General features: G+C 35.5%; 1 long non-coding RNA gene across 1 annotated transcript; it reads left to right on the top strand.

Moving 5' to 3' along the window:
* Window positions 1–13,730: 13,730 nt before the first annotated feature.
* On the top strand, window positions 13,731–14,421 carry LOC107877176. The gene is made up of 3 exons (XR_001676221.2): window positions 13,731–13,845; window positions 14,027–14,103; window positions 14,200–14,421. It is a non-coding gene; the product is annotated as an uncharacterized LOC107877176 (long non-coding RNA).
* The last annotated feature ends 1,673 nt before the right edge of the window (window positions 14,422–16,094 follow it).

Genomic DNA, 16,094 nt, shown 5'->3' with positions numbered 1-16,094 from the left:
TACTAAGCATGGTTCTCAACAACCTATTTCATGGAAGGGAATTTCATACAATATGTATATACTTGCATAGCTTTCAATATCATGCTCATTACATATTACAACCACAATCCATAATATCATAACTTGGGGAATTTCATGAAGTACATGGGTATTCTACATCTTGTACATGAGTGGGTTTTGCAAGTAAGCATAGCATGATTCCATAAGACTAGTTCATGAGTAATCCAACAGTGTTCACAAGACGCATTATCAACATGGATGACATTGAATCATAGAGGCCCATCATGAATCCTTCACTTAGTCACAATTTAGCTATAATGCATGATTTCTAGTCTCTTAGGTATTTTATCAAACACCTTACATGCACTCTTTAAGGCATAGGTGTATTCAAAACTTACACCACTTTAATCCACCCAAATTCATGGGTTCTAACTATATAATCACAATCTTCCTAGAGTTCATCAAATTCCCACTCTATAACACAAACCACAAACAACAACATAAATATAACCATATCACCACAAAACATTCATGATTTTGTTATCAAAGATTGATTCTTGAACTCCAAGAATGAAAGTAATCCGTGGATGAACACTATGCATACCTTAATGGCGATGAAATTGTTGAAAGATTGGACCTTCAAGCTTGATTTTGCAACCCTAGTAGTTTTTCTCCCTCTTGTGCTCTTGGATAATGAACTTAAGATGTTAATAGGGTTGTAATGTGATTAGAAGATATAAATTTCGTGAGGTTAAGTATTGGGACATGTAAGGAGTGTTAAAAGACATAATTATCCTCAAAATAACTCAAAAACTAAGTATTGTTTATGGCTGAAATCTTAAGTGTGCGTCGCACACCTCATCGCACATGCTAAGGTGTACGCCGCACATCCTATTGCATAAGCTAAGGTGTGCATCGCACATGCTATCGCACACTTGAGGGTATGCGCTGCACAACCTGTCGCACACTTGTTCTAGTAGCCATGTGTGATTGTTTATGCATCATACTCCTACTTTGCAGGGCCATAACTTCTTGCTCGAGTGTCGGATTTTTATAAAATTAGAATTATTGGAAAGCTAATTCGATTATCTACAATTTGGTGGGTTTAAATCTACCAAAATTTCACATATAAATCAAGTTATCCTCATTCAAAGGTCACTCTTGCGGAATCACACACTAAAACTTGATTGATCCAAAAGCTATTAGCTTACCTTACTCTGAGTGACTCACATAAGCATACTTAACACATTACAAGCTATCTTATCACTAGGATACTCATTGTAAATCATGTACTCAAATATGAATCACAGGATATGAGGTTTCATACGTAGGAGAACTGATTCATTTCTTAGCTTGGAAACATACGAGGTATTACAATGGGTGGGACTGCAGATTTTGCGTCAGTCTCACCCCAATATTCTGAATACAGTCTGAACCAAAACTTTGCGAAGTTGGTCCGAGCCCAGAAAAGGTTTGAAAAGCAGTTATTTATATGGGGGGCAGATTTTAAATCCTTTGTTGAAAGAATTGTAGAGGCATCAGTACGTTCTTTCAGGAACATTCAGCTAAGAATGGTTGATATGGAGAAGTGATTCAATAAGAAGCTAGATGCCATGTCCATTTTAAATTTTACCAAATTTATGGTGGAGTTTAGACAGGCCCAGGCAGATATAGCAGAGCTAAAACGGCAGCCACATCAGCCCATATTTGATCCAACTAAGATTGCAAGTGATGAGGATGAAGGTATTATTAACTTAATGGGGAGACCGATCAAACACAAGGGTAAGAAAGCAGCAGAGATAGATGAAAAAGGTGAGAAAGCTACAAAGAGAGCAGTAAAGAAAAAGAGACTTGAAGCCATGACACCAGAAGATAGAGAAGACTATGATATGCAGAAAGCACTTAAGAGGTCAAAGAGAGCAGAGAAATAGTGGAAGAAGAGATTGCAAGATGAAGCTGCAGGTGTTTCTACCAGTTCAGCCCCAACTAAGAGGCCAATTTCTAACCCTATTCACCGTGAGATCCCTTCGATTTTGGAGAATGTTGATGTGAGGACCCCTACCTTCATAAGGGTCAATGTTGTTGAAGACGAGACCAAAGCAGCCTCAGACCATTCGACTGACACGTCATCTGACTGAGAGGCTGTACAAGTATTTTCCTCCTTTTGTTCTTACATTGCATGCATTGAGGACATTGCATCTTTTTTTATGGGGGATAATACTTGTACTATGGGGCTTTTTGTTGTCGATGTTCTTTTCCCTCATGTTTTATCTAGGAGAATCAGCATGTCTAGTTTGCATTTTTATTATTTTCATGTGATATATTGTAAATATCGTCAAGTGATTATTTAAACAAGTAATTTTCTGTTCTGTTGGCATCATTATGTATATATGGATGATAAGTGATTATGGCAAAGTATTTTGAATTTTTGTATAATTATTTCTTCTTAACATGTGGTAAAGTATTGTGCAACCATTTGTGACTCTAAAACATTAGAGTTTAAAGTAAAGCAAAGCATAGCTATGTGATATGAATTCCAAGAGTTAGCAGGATAGGAATTAATTCAGTGCCTGTATGTGTGAGTATTTGCGTAGCTCTTGCATAAGTGTTATGCCTAGAACTTTCTCGGTTCATTGAATGTTGTCGTGTGTTTGACCCAATAAGATAGGATAGTAGGCCTCCTTATTTTGTTAGTCCACTTAGCCAAAATAATGACCCACTAAAAACATTTTGTTTTCTTTGTAAACCCTGTTGAGCTTTGTTAGTGTTTGTTCTGTCCAAATAAGTTTGATTCACTCTCTAGAAAGTGTTAACACTTAGCTTTGGCCCTGATTCAATTTCGTACATTGTGCACTTTGACTTAGAAAAATTGCCTAAGTTGAGGGTGGCTACTATTGGATTGTTGGCAGCCTAGGAGGGCGAGTTGAAGTTGATTTGAGAGGTAGCATCCGACCCTGGTCTAGTTAGATGTCTAAATAGATATTATGCACCTCAACTAACAGCATCAACATAAGTTGAGGGTGGCTGATCCTGTTGTTCTTCTAAAAAAAGAAAACTGGGTTATGGCAAGGGCACAGATGGGTAATAAAGACTGTGAATGAGCAAAAGGAACTGTAATCCTGGTGAGTAGCTACCAAAAAGGGTAAAGAGAATGAAGTTTTGTACTTTAAGTCACTTATCCAAATGATCAACCCTCACCAAGCTTAAAACCTCATTACAACCCTTAGCAAGTCCTGCTTAATCTTGGCGAGTCAATCATGAGAGAACGTTAGATGATAAGGGCAAGCTTATTAGTGTGCACTATGTTTGTAACTTCTTTTCTGAGAGTGCGAGTCTTAGTATTATCCAAGACTTGATTGTGTAATGTGAGGTGGACTTCGTTGACTGTGAGGGCATGTTGAGTTATAACTGGTCTACTTATTTTTTTGGAGTGTTGTATCTGTGGCTGTGAATGTGTTGATTAGTAGTTAATGCAAGTAGTAGATCCATATGTGTTGAGATCACATAGCCGAATGGGCGGTTGAATAATTGTATGATTGTGTTGGTTTTACTGTGAAATGCCTATTATGATGTTTTTTATGTATACATCTTGGTGTTGAGTTGCTTGAGGACAAACAATTGTCTTAAGTTGAGGGTGTTGTGTTCCGGCTTTTGACGGAATATTTTAGGCCTTTTTTTTAGGATAATTGTGTGTTTTCAAGCAACTATTATTGTATTTAACATTGGACTTCAGTGTTTTTAGGAAAAGAAATGAGTGTGAAGAACAACTTGGAAAAACTGGGCAAAACAAGAGAAAAATCACAAGTGATGACTTAGGCAATGCACCGTCGACTATGCGATGGATCTTAGGCCTAACTGTCACCCAAAAGCAGAAGGTAGTGTCACTGGAAGTCCCATAATGGACCGTCGACCTTGCGATGAACCATCGCCCAATCCATCGCTAAGAAACAGAATGCAGTATCACTAGAGCTCCAGCGACGGTCCGGGCGATGGACCATCGACTCAGCGATGACCCGTCGCCCGACCCATCGATCATGATGTGGAAATTCCAAGTTTAAATTTTAAACCCCAGTTCCTGGAATCATATAAATACTAAGTATTAGGTTTTATTTCGCAACTTAGGACATTATTATCATACTTTCTCCTCTATTGAGAGCATTGTAACACCTTTCTTTGAGATTTGAAGCTAGAAACTAAGATCTGATTATTATTTCCATATTTTCCATTGAAGATTGAGAAGAACAATATTGTAACTTTTGTAAGTACTCTCTTGAAGCAATTTATGATTATCAATATATCTTTGATATCTTTTATAGAGATAAGTAGCTAAACTTCCATAACTAGGGTTATAGGAGCCTTGATGTAGAGAGCTGCTTGGGGTTGTGAATCAATTTAATTTCTAAAATCTATCTAAATTGCATGAATCTTTCTTCATTATAATGACATATCTTGGTTGAAAACTTAAGAAGTGAGCCCATGAACACCACTTGTCTGAACAAGAAAGTGGATGTTGGGAAAAGAGGTGATTAACATGAAATTCGTAGGTTTACCCTTTGGGTTAAGGGTTAATGCCCTAACGAGATCAACCCTCATGAGAGTTCTATTGAATAATACATGAATCCTTTAAGTTCGAAAGAAGTAAAGGGTGAAATACCCATTAGTTGAGAAGCAAGTGGGTAATTCTTAGAATTCAATATTTCTTGCAATTGAAATTATAAGTTAGAAATTAAGCACAAATTCACAACCCTAACTATTTGAACATCTTGGTGAGCATAACTCTAATTAACTCATTCTCATTGAAATTATACTTGCATTAACTCTCATTAGATGGACCTCTGTGTGATACAAGAAAGAAAGAATATTATTAATACATTAAAACCCCCCTTTTATTCCAGAACCTCAAATCAACAGTCTATTAAGAATCGGCTTACTTAGTTGCACAAGTATTCCCTGTAGGATTCGACCCCAACCTTCGTTGGGTTCTATATTTGACAACAACCGCTTACACTTTCGTAAGAAAGTTGTAATTTGGGCGTAGCAATAGTTACCTTAAGATGATTCTGAGTTTCAGGAGAAAAGAAGAGGGTACTTGGTTTGTATATCTGCTTCTGCTTCCCAAGTGGCTCACTCAATGGACTGATTCCACCAAAGAACTTTGACCAAGGGAACTTCTTTGTTCCTTAGTATGCAAATCTGACGATCTAGGATCTCGACTAGGATTTATCGTCTGAAAGGTTATCCTATACATCTGTACTTTCTAAAGGAACAACTATTGCTGGGTCACCAATACATTTCCTTAACAGAGAACCATGGAACACTAGATAAACGGATGCCAAATCTGCAGGCAACTCAAGCTCGTATGCTACTTTACCAAAATGGCTCAAGATTCTGTAAGGACCAACATATTGGGGACTCAATTTCCCCTTTTTGCCCAATATCTTCACTCCATTCATGGGATATATTTTCAAATACACCAAATCCCTAACTGTAAACTCTAGATCTCTACTACGTGCATCTGTATTAGATTTCTGTCGACTTTGGGCTGTCTTAAGCCTCTCCCTGATCAACTGAACCTTCTCTAATGCCTCAAACACTAAATCAGGCCCAATCAACACAGTCTCACCTGCCTCAAATCAACCAATAGGTGATCTACGTCTCCTCCCATAGAGATCCTCAAATGGAGCCATCTGAATACTAAAGTGATAACTGTTATTATAGGCAAACTCTATCAATGGCAAGTGATCATCCCAACTACCCTTAAAGTCCATGACACATGCTCACAACATGTCCTCTAAGGTCTGAATGGTCCTCTCTGCCAGACCATCTGTTTGAGGATGAAAGGCTATACTAGGACGAACTTGAGTGTCAAGACCCTTCTGAAAAGCTTTCCAAAAGTAAGAGGTAAACTGAGTACCTCTATCTGAAATGATAGACAACGGTACTCCACGCACCTAACCAACTCTCTAATATAGAGCTTGGAATAATCCTCGGTAGAAAAAAAAGTATGAACTGGTAAGAAATGGGCTGATTTGGTCATTCTGTCTATAATAAACCACATTGAATTATGCTGATGACGCAAACGAGGCAACCCTGCTACAAAATCCATGTTCACTTCTTCCCAATTACAAGTAAGAATGCTGAACTCCTACATAGTTCTACTAGGCCTTTAGTGCTCAACCTTAACCTACAAATTAGAGCACGTAGCTACAAACTCTGCAACGTCCCTCTTTATACCACTCCACCAATAGATTTCTCACAAATCACAATACATCTTAGTGGCTCTCGAATGAATAGAGTAACGTGCACTATGCTCTTTTGCAAGGATTCGCTGTCTCAACCTATCTACACACGGTACACACAACCTGCCCTGACAACGCAACACACCATCTCCCCTATGGGAGAAAACCTCTACTTTCTGATCTCTGACTTACTCCTTCAACTTAACTAAACTGGGATCCTATCTTGCTTTTGTTTTACTTCGGCAACCAAAGAAGATTTTAAACTATTCTGAACTCATACACTACCCTCAGTTGAATCAATAAAACGAACACCTAACCTAGCCAACTAATGAACCTCCTGAACTAACTTCTTCTTATCGATCTCAACATGAGCAACACTACCCATAGACAACCTACTAAGGGCGTCTTCCACTATATTGGCCTTGCCCGGATGATACAACACGCTCTTATCATAATCTTTCAAAAATTCTAACCACCTTCTTTGATGAACATACAAATATTTCTGCTAAAACACATACTTTAGACTTTTGTGATCAGTTAACACATCAACATGAACCCCATACAAATAGTGCCTTAAAATCTGTAAAGTAAACACAACAACTGCCAACTCAAGATCATGGGTAGGATAATTCTTTTCATGAGGTTAAGATGTCTAGAGGCATAGGCTATGACCTTACCTCTCTGCATCAAAACACAACCCAAGACAACTCTAGAAGCATCACAATAAACAACAAACCCATCTAAACTATCTGGCAAGGTCAAAACTGAGACTGAGGTGAGTTGAGTCTTCAACTCCTAAAAACTCTTCTCACAAGAATATGACCGCTGAAACTTGACTTTCTTTAGGGTCAATCTAGACATAGGGGACACAATAGACAAAAACCCTTCAATAAATCATCAAAAATAGCCAACCAAACCCAAAAAACTCCTGATATCTGACAGAGAAATGGGTCTGGGCCATTTCCTCACTTCTTCAATCTTTTAAGGATCAACTCTAATGCCATCATCGAAAATAATATGGCCAAGTAAATCGATTAATCTTAGCCAAAACTCGCACTTCCTAAATTTAGTGAACAACAGATGGGCTCTAAGAGTCTACAATACTATCCTGAGATGGTCTACGTGATCATTTTCACTACGGGAATAACGAAGAATATCATCAATGAAGACTATGATGAACATATCCAAGTACTGTTTGAACACGATTTATCAAGTTCATGAAAGCTGTGGGAGTATTTGTTAGACCAAAGGACATAACTAGAAATTTGAAGTGACCATATCGGGTCCTAAAAGCTGTTATCAGAATGTCACATTCTCTGACTCTAAGCTGATGATAGCCGGATATAAGGTCTATCTTAGAGAAGCAACTAGCAACCTAAAGTTGGTCAAACAAGTCATCAATTCTGGAAACTGAATACTTATTCTTGATGGTAACTTTGTTTAAATGACGATAATCGATGCACATTCTAAGAGAACTATCTTTCTTATGCATGAAAAGGACTGGAGCACCCCATAGGAATACACTGGGCATGAAAAGGTCCTTCAACTATTATTTCAATTCCCTAAACTCGATTAGAGCTATTCTGTAGGGAGTAATAGAGATAGGTTGGGTATCTGGAAGAAGATCTATACCAAAATCGATTTTCCTTTTAGGAGGAACTCCGGGAAGGTATTCGGGGAATAAATTTGGAAATTCCCTCACTACTAAAACTGACTTGAGATTGGTAGTTTCATAATTAGAGTTTTTAAATCAAACAAGATGGTAAACATACACCCTTGGATATCATTTTTCTCGCTCTAAGGTACGAAACAAGCTGATCCATAAGCGCTTAGGTACTACCCTTCCATTCAATCACTGGTTCACCTGGAAACTGAAATTGAATGACTCTATTTCTACAGTCAACTGAAGCATAGCATGAGTGGAGCCAATCAATGCTGAGAATGATATCAAAATCAGTCATTTCTAACTTCATAAGATCAACTGAAGTGACTTTCTAGGATATTGTGACCGGATAGTTCTTGTATACCTACCTAGATACAATAGAGACACCTACTAGGGTAGACACTAAGAAGGTTTCTGATAAGGTTTTAGGACTAACTCCGAAGTGATGGCTATATAAGGGTTTACAAATGAAAGTAAAGCCTCGGGATCTAACAATGCACAAATATGTAAATAAGAGACTTGCAACGTATCCGTAACCACATCAAGAGAATTTTATTGATCCTGTTGGGACTAAAGTGATTAAAATTGGTTTGGGTGCTGACCACTGGTTACGTAAAAAGTGCCACCCTGCTGAGTCGGGCGGCCGAATGGAACTGGGGTGACGGTTAGACTAGCCCTGCTGACCACTCTTTGGGCAATCCCTGAATCTGTAGCCTGTATTGACACACCCAAAGCACACGTCACTGTTGGCTCTACACACACTTTGATGATTTATACCATATTTCTAGTAAAGAGTATTAGTGCGGCCACTTTTCACACTACCATAGGATTTAGAGCCTGCGCCCTATTTCGATTATCATTTCTGAACTTTGGCACAGGCACACTAGCTAAAGAAAAAATTGTATTTGAAGATTTATATTGGAATTGAGGACGGTTACTACCTTCTGACCTTAGTTAAGCAAAGTTGAAACTACCTGTCCTAGCCCTTTTGTTCTCTTTTTTCTCTCCTTAGACTTTTTCCTCCTTAATCTACTGAGCATGGACCATCTACCTAGAAAATTCGATATCCATAATTAACATTGCGGTTCTATACTCCTTTACCACATTATCAGCTACACCAGAGACAAACTTACTCATCCTAGACCTGTCATCAGACACCACGTTAGGAAAATACCTGGCTAGATGAGTAAACTTAAGTGAATACTCCTTCATACTCATGTTTCCCAATTTCAAATTAATAAACTTCTACACTTTAGCTTCCCTTAAATCTAAAAGGAAAAACCTGTCCAAAGAGGTGATAGCAAACTACTCCCATTCTATAGGCCCTACATCTGCACTTCTATCCCCCTTCTACTGCTTAAACTAGGTATGAGCTACATCCTACAACTAGTAAGCAGCCAAATCTTCACTCTTACTATAAGTCATACCCATAATATTTGTTACCTTCTGAACCATGTCAAGTAACTCATGTGGATCCTCATCAGACTTGGATCTCAAAAATAAAGAAGGATTCATTCGGGTGAAATCTCGAATCCTAGCTGTAGCAATATTAGCCACTGGGTTGGCTGGAATAGTAGTTGGATGATTTTTATGAGCTACTATTGAATAGCTAAAGTAGTGAATGCAGCTCTAAACTCGGCATGAGAATTATGCTCATCCAGGGGATCTTCCTAAATGGGTAGAGGTGCTGGTTGATTTTTGTTTTTTCTTTTCGTTAGTCTTTCTGGAAGGCATGTTTTATAAATTAAAAAAAAGATTGAATTAGAAAGAGATTTTAAATAGGGCTCATTCTAATTCACACGAAATGAATATTGAAAGAAGGAAAACTTTTCCTAAGAACGTCCTGTAGCCTCTCATCCATAAGTGTGGCGCACTTCACACACATGCACAATACTCTACTCAATGTGGCTTTTAGACACCATAGGTCACTGTAAAACCATAGTCTATGATACCAAGTTTATAACACCCCAGGAGTACACCCTGGATGAAACATGGTTCTTACGATAACAAGTAACCCCAAGCTAATCCATGAGTTAGTACCTGCTATGAGTACTGAATAAAATTGATAACAAAAGAACATGTGTGAAAATTAACTAAAAACACCATAAGGTTTTAAATACTAGGAACATTTCTAATTCGTAAGTCTGAAAATAATTATCTAAAAATTGATAAGAATTGATAATCTAACTAACTGTCTGAAATGTCTGAAAGCCTCTAAGACTGACTAAAAAATAAAGTGTTGATGGGACAGACCCCAACTAACTCCAAATAATTACTGAAACTTAATACTAATGTAATTAAATAAGTATAAACGGTCCTCGATATATAAAGACTCACCACGACTGTTGATAGGTTAATTTGGCTAAGCGCGGTTAGGAAACAATGTGTCCGAACCTATGATATAAGATCTCATAGAGCAAAGAAAATGTATGCAATTAGTACTTTGAATGTACTGGTGTACAAGATGAGGTTAGGCTAAAATACATAGGCTTATGTGCATAAGATAATGACTGAATGAATAGCATGAGATAACTGAGTTCAAATGCATAAAAATTGTAAAATCTAAGAATGCATGACCAAGCATATAACCTAATTCTGAATTAGTCTGTAAACTGAAATACTGAGATACTGATAGCTGAATAACTGATAATTGTATGCAATGTTCAAACAAAATCGACTAAGTTCTAAATTGAATACTGGACTGACTGTGGGAGGTATTATCTAACCAACATACCCTAATATGAGCTAATTGTGATCCAACCTGTAACCCCAGTTGGAAGGGTATCAGTACCGTGCCACGAGTACTAACAATGGTTGAGTCACCCTCAACTAGCACGTGCTCTAATGAGATATGTGTCACCCTCAACTGGCAGATAAACACTTCATCAACCCTCAACTGGCAGGTGAGCCATCATCCTTGAGTTCGCTCAGTGCTAAATCCTACTCCCAACTGAACTGACTCGGATTATTGAACTAATCTAAGTTTGACTGACATGATAACTGACTAAACTGATAATGCTCATACATATCTGAAACTATTCTTAAAATACAGAGACTAAGTAAACAACTAGATTTTGGGTATTCATAACCCCCAGGACTCAATAGCAATAACAATAGAACCATATGCTAAAGCTTCAAAACATAATAAGGAATCTTTATTCACAAACCCAATCATTTAAGCATTTCATCAAACACTTAATATTCATAGACTTGAGCATGGGAATAGTTAAAACATGTGATACTAACATAATTACAACACAAAAATCATAGATTAAAGATTAATCATGCGAATATCATCCTTCAAACGTGACAAGGGATAATTCCAACGAAAACACATGAAAACATAGTTTGTAGTCAAAGTTCATAATGACTTCAAGAAGATAATTCATAATAACATGTAAAGATCATAACTTCAAACTTGAAAATGGATTCTTGGGCTCCATGGGTGAAAAGGACCCATGAATGAACATCACACATACCTTAATTAAAGAATTCGTGAAGGTTCTTGGTGATTTCTTGAAGTTTGAGCTTGAATTTTGAAGAGGCTAGGGTTTTTTATTGAGAGACGATTACTTTCTTTTGAGAGAATTGTGAATAGAATGATCAATTTTTTTCTTTTGGGACCCTTAATATTGTGTTATGGACCTATTAGGTAAAGGTAAAAAGACCTAATTGCCTTTGAAAAACGTGATTGAAAGCTAAAAATTAAGGAGGCCGCGATGGAGCATGCATCATGAGCTCTGGTTTGCCGGACTGGAGCGCGCATTGCGGGCTCTACCATGGGCACCCCTACCAGTGGACTGGGGAACACGACGCAGGCTTATCCCGATGGTGCTACTATTTTGGACTTACAAACATGCCCTTTCGCTCGTTCGAAAATTCTGAAACTCACCCGAGATGTACCTTTGACATCTCCGATCATGAATCAACTTAAAAATTAACTTTTCATTATCGGAAAGGTCAAAAATAAAATCATCAAAGTTTAGGAGCTTTAGAAATGACTAAGTCCTAACACTTAGTGAAATTTTCTAAGTCTTTGGCCCCTTTAACATACTATGGTGAGCTGAATTGAGCTAGAATATTACGGGCTCTTACAGTATTAAACTTTTATTTTCAGTTTGAATGAGTGTTTCAATGTGATGATCATTTAATTTCATGCTTGATCACTTACTATTCTATCCTAGTTATTTGTAAAGTACCTATCGTACATAATGCTAGATTGCTAGTCGTTTTTTTTTTACTTTGACAAGAATCAATCTTCTCCTTAAAAAAAAGATAAAAATCTTTCTAAGAGGCTTTCAAAATATGGTTGTTAGTCCACGAGCAGAATTTTTATCTTTACTTTATTTTTAGAGTCATCGAACTACAATAAGTAAATATCTTTTTCAATCAAGAGACCTTTTTTAAAATTCCACCTTTTAATGCAAGTACGAAAGAGGTTTCAAGTTTGAAAATATTTTATCACTTAATTATTCGGCTTTTGAAATTTCTTGGCACTCAACTTTTAGTTTTTCATTAACTAACCTAAGTTTAGCCGGTTAACTATATTAGCGGATCCTATAGGATGCTTAATCTCTTTCCTTTAGCATAATTAGAATTCTTACCTAGAATCATGTAAGTAGACCTTAAAATAAAGTTCTCGTTAGTTTTAATCACATAATTTATAATAGGCATCTTAATTCACCGTAGAACTAATTAGATGGTGACTTCCTTAATTAATTTCAAGATTTTCAATATGTTGTACCTTGATTTGACCCTGTGAAAATAAAATATAACACTCATGAGATCTCGTTGGCATGCCCTTCCAAATGAAAAGAAAGTCGTTAGAATTTTTCGACTTTGTTCCTATTTATTAGCCTTCTTTCTACTTCAACATCTACTTTGTTAGCTAACTTATAAATCCTTGCCTATCTTTGACTCCATGTTAGGAGGATTAAGTTAGGCATATGCGATCTTGTTACAATGATGTTTTTAAAGGTAAGGTGCTTTATTTGGCATGGGATGAGATGTAAGTCTCAAGGCATTGAATGTAAGCTTCAAGGATTTTTAGTTTTTAAATTAATATAAATCAAATTATATAAATTTATAGAAATCTCAAGAAAAACATTAAATAAGTGAAAATTTAAGGAGAACATCTTCATCTTAAAATGTTAATCAAAATAAAAAATTAAAGGGTGAAAATCATTTTCACCCCCCAACTTTGCTTTAAAAATCAAACTTTCCTCTCAATTTTGAACAATAATGAAACTCTCTCCCTTTATCCCATGTAATGTTCATTTTACCCTTGTTATATTAAATATATTTATGTAATACCTCTTTATATTATATATAATTTATTTTTTTAACTTATGTTTTAATAACTTGTAAGTTAAGCTCATTAACGTTATAATTTATAAGTTATTTTTATGACTGTTATTTTAATATTATATACATTAAGCGTGTGTGCATGTATGTACATGCATGTGCGTATATTTTTGTCTTTATCCACTTTCTTATTCCGTGCTATTTATATTACTTGGCCTTTCTTGTATGACAAAGCCCTTAAAAAATATTGAGTAGAGTATATTTTATTAAACTAACCTTATTAATAAGAGAAAAGACATAAAGTCATTACTGAAGTCTTCAAAATTTGTAAAAAGATACTTCAACTTTGAGGACTACCTATTACCCCAAAAAATTAGTATAGAATATTGTAAATGGATCATTTTGACTGATTCTTAGCTCATGTTGCATTCACGCAAAGAACGCGCGTGAGGCTGAAAAATTTGTTGCAACCACCAGTTAAAAAATATTATATGTAATTTTTTTGTTAATTATTTTAGATATCTATCTTCTCTCCTCTTTAATAAAATCAATATTTCAAAATCTCCATTGAAAGAGGCTTGGAGCTTTGAAAAAAGGTGACTCTTCTCAAGGTATTCTCAACTGAATTGGCCTAAGGAGGTAAGCACTTTCCATATATGTTCTAATTTCTTCTATCTTTTCAGTCGTTGTTTCATCTTAATTTATTTAAAATTTATGAAATCAAATTATATTTTCTGATTAAGTTTTGAGGGAAAAAATTCAAGCAATGTCAAATGTAATCTTTAATCATATTTGTAATGACGAGAATGATCTCATGTAGCGTTTGAAGATGTGATGCAAACATGAAGACTTTCTTTCAATTCAAACTCCATGGTCGGAGGACAACACAGCTAGAAGGTTTTTGTCTTGTCTATGCTATTGTGTATGTTCTATACATAGTCTCTTATTTTTTTCTTGTTTCTCTTAAATTGATTTTCTTATGCTCTATTTTAGGATAAATCATGCAATATATTTAGATGAAGAGATTTGGAAGAAATTAATTTATGATCTAAGATAGTTATTCTAAAGTTGGTCGACAGAATCAAGGAGTTGAAAGGGGCATTGTCATTTTATGAAAGTAGGGGGAAATGAGCGATGAAGAAGAAGGAGAAGAAGAGAAAATATTATAATTAAAAGTTCATTGTCGTGATTTTCATGTAATTTTTCTATTTATATGAATTATCAAGAAAGTAAAAGATTGCAAATGTAGTTGTGTGCAACTGAAATTGCCATAGTTTTTCTCTTGTTCAACTTTACATGTTATAGTTTGGTTACTATTTTTGTTGCTTTCTCTTTGTCGGAATAGTAATGTCTTTAACAAGATGAAATTTTTATTGATTTTGTAAGAAAAGGTTATGCAACATATTTTTTATCACATTGTATTAGGCTTATCCAACCTATTTTGTATTAATATACTGTGGTATTCTAGTTGAGAGCAATCAAAATCTGTTATTCATACATATTCAACTACAAATACAATAATTTAAAGTAAAAAGGCAACCACAATGACACAAGATGGGAACTTCATTCCAATACAATCAATGTTTAATTTCAAAATGAGAACTACAACCAAAAACTTAGCCTTGTTTTGTTTGCTACCTTACAAAACATAAGCTGATACCTAAAGGTACCTAACAAAATAGAGATAACAAAGCATAGTTTCAACTAAACAATAGAATCAAAATGGTATACCTAACAAAATAGAGATAACAAAGCATAGTTTCAACTAAACAATAGAATCAAAATGATATCAAGAACATCACTAAAATATAAAAATCATAATTGTTTGGGACAACATTAACAACACCACAAATCTACCAAAAATATCACATCAGCTAAATCGATTTTTCCCTATTTCTATGACACACGAGTCTTTCTACTTGAACTAGTTTTGCTTTGATTATTAGTAGCAATTACTGACCTAGTTTGTATAACTTTTTCAGACCTCATTTTTTGAAGTTTTCTTTGGTTATGGCTGATTTCATCTTTCATTTAAATTTTTTCCTTGATGTGTAGCCAATATCACGAGTTACTATATCAACTCTATTTGTTACTCTTGCACCAGTGTTAGCGACCCTTGTGCTTGGCAATCCAGGCTGCATAGTCAAAACAATGACTAAAAAGAAATAAATATGAATAACTCAAGTAAAACAATACTCAATACTTATATTAAGAGTGGTAAATCTATATTTAGCTTGGTATATTCTAATTCCTACTATTCTTGGCCTTTTAAAAGGTCTTGTATGTCCTTCACTTGTATGTTCATGCCCTGGTCTTTGAGAAGACATCCCCTTCATATGTCCCTTCCACTGCCAGAACTGGTTTGATTTTCTTGAGTCATTTTTCTTCCTCTACCTATGCATTTATTGTCATGTCTTTCTTGAGGCATCCATCTTTCTCTGCCACTTTCCCTTCCTCTACTTATTCCTCTTTGTCTATCACTTATACTAGCCTATTTATTGAGACTTAAATGTTAGAATATATATGTATTTTTTATAAACAATTATATAAATTACCTGTGTGGGTGCAAAAATTTCATCTGATTGACTTGAAATAGTTGTAACAGTTAAAACACTTGATACAATTGAAATTTTACCCTTTCTCTACCACGTTCAATATTTATGGTGACCTGATTATTAAAATATTAATGCATATATTTAAGATATTATGATAATTACAAACTAATAAATATACCTATGTCTGAGAAGAAGTTGCAACTGACTGACTTAAAACACTGCCCCTTGCCCTGCCTTTTCCTTTGCTAGTAGAAGCTCCAACCTGTTTATTGAACTATTAGTCTTTTTACTTAAATAAATATACATTAGATAATGACAAACAAAACTACTAGT

The sequence above is a fragment of the Capsicum annuum genome, chromosome 7 (genome assembly GCF_002878395.1).
Source record: "Capsicum annuum cultivar UCD-10X-F1 chromosome 7, UCD10Xv1.1, whole genome shotgun sequence".
NCBI classification, from domain to species: Eukaryota; Viridiplantae; Streptophyta; class Magnoliopsida; order Solanales; family Solanaceae; genus Capsicum; species Capsicum annuum.
Note: the sequence above shows the minus strand (reverse complement) of the source record. Positions and strands in the feature narration are given on the sequence as shown.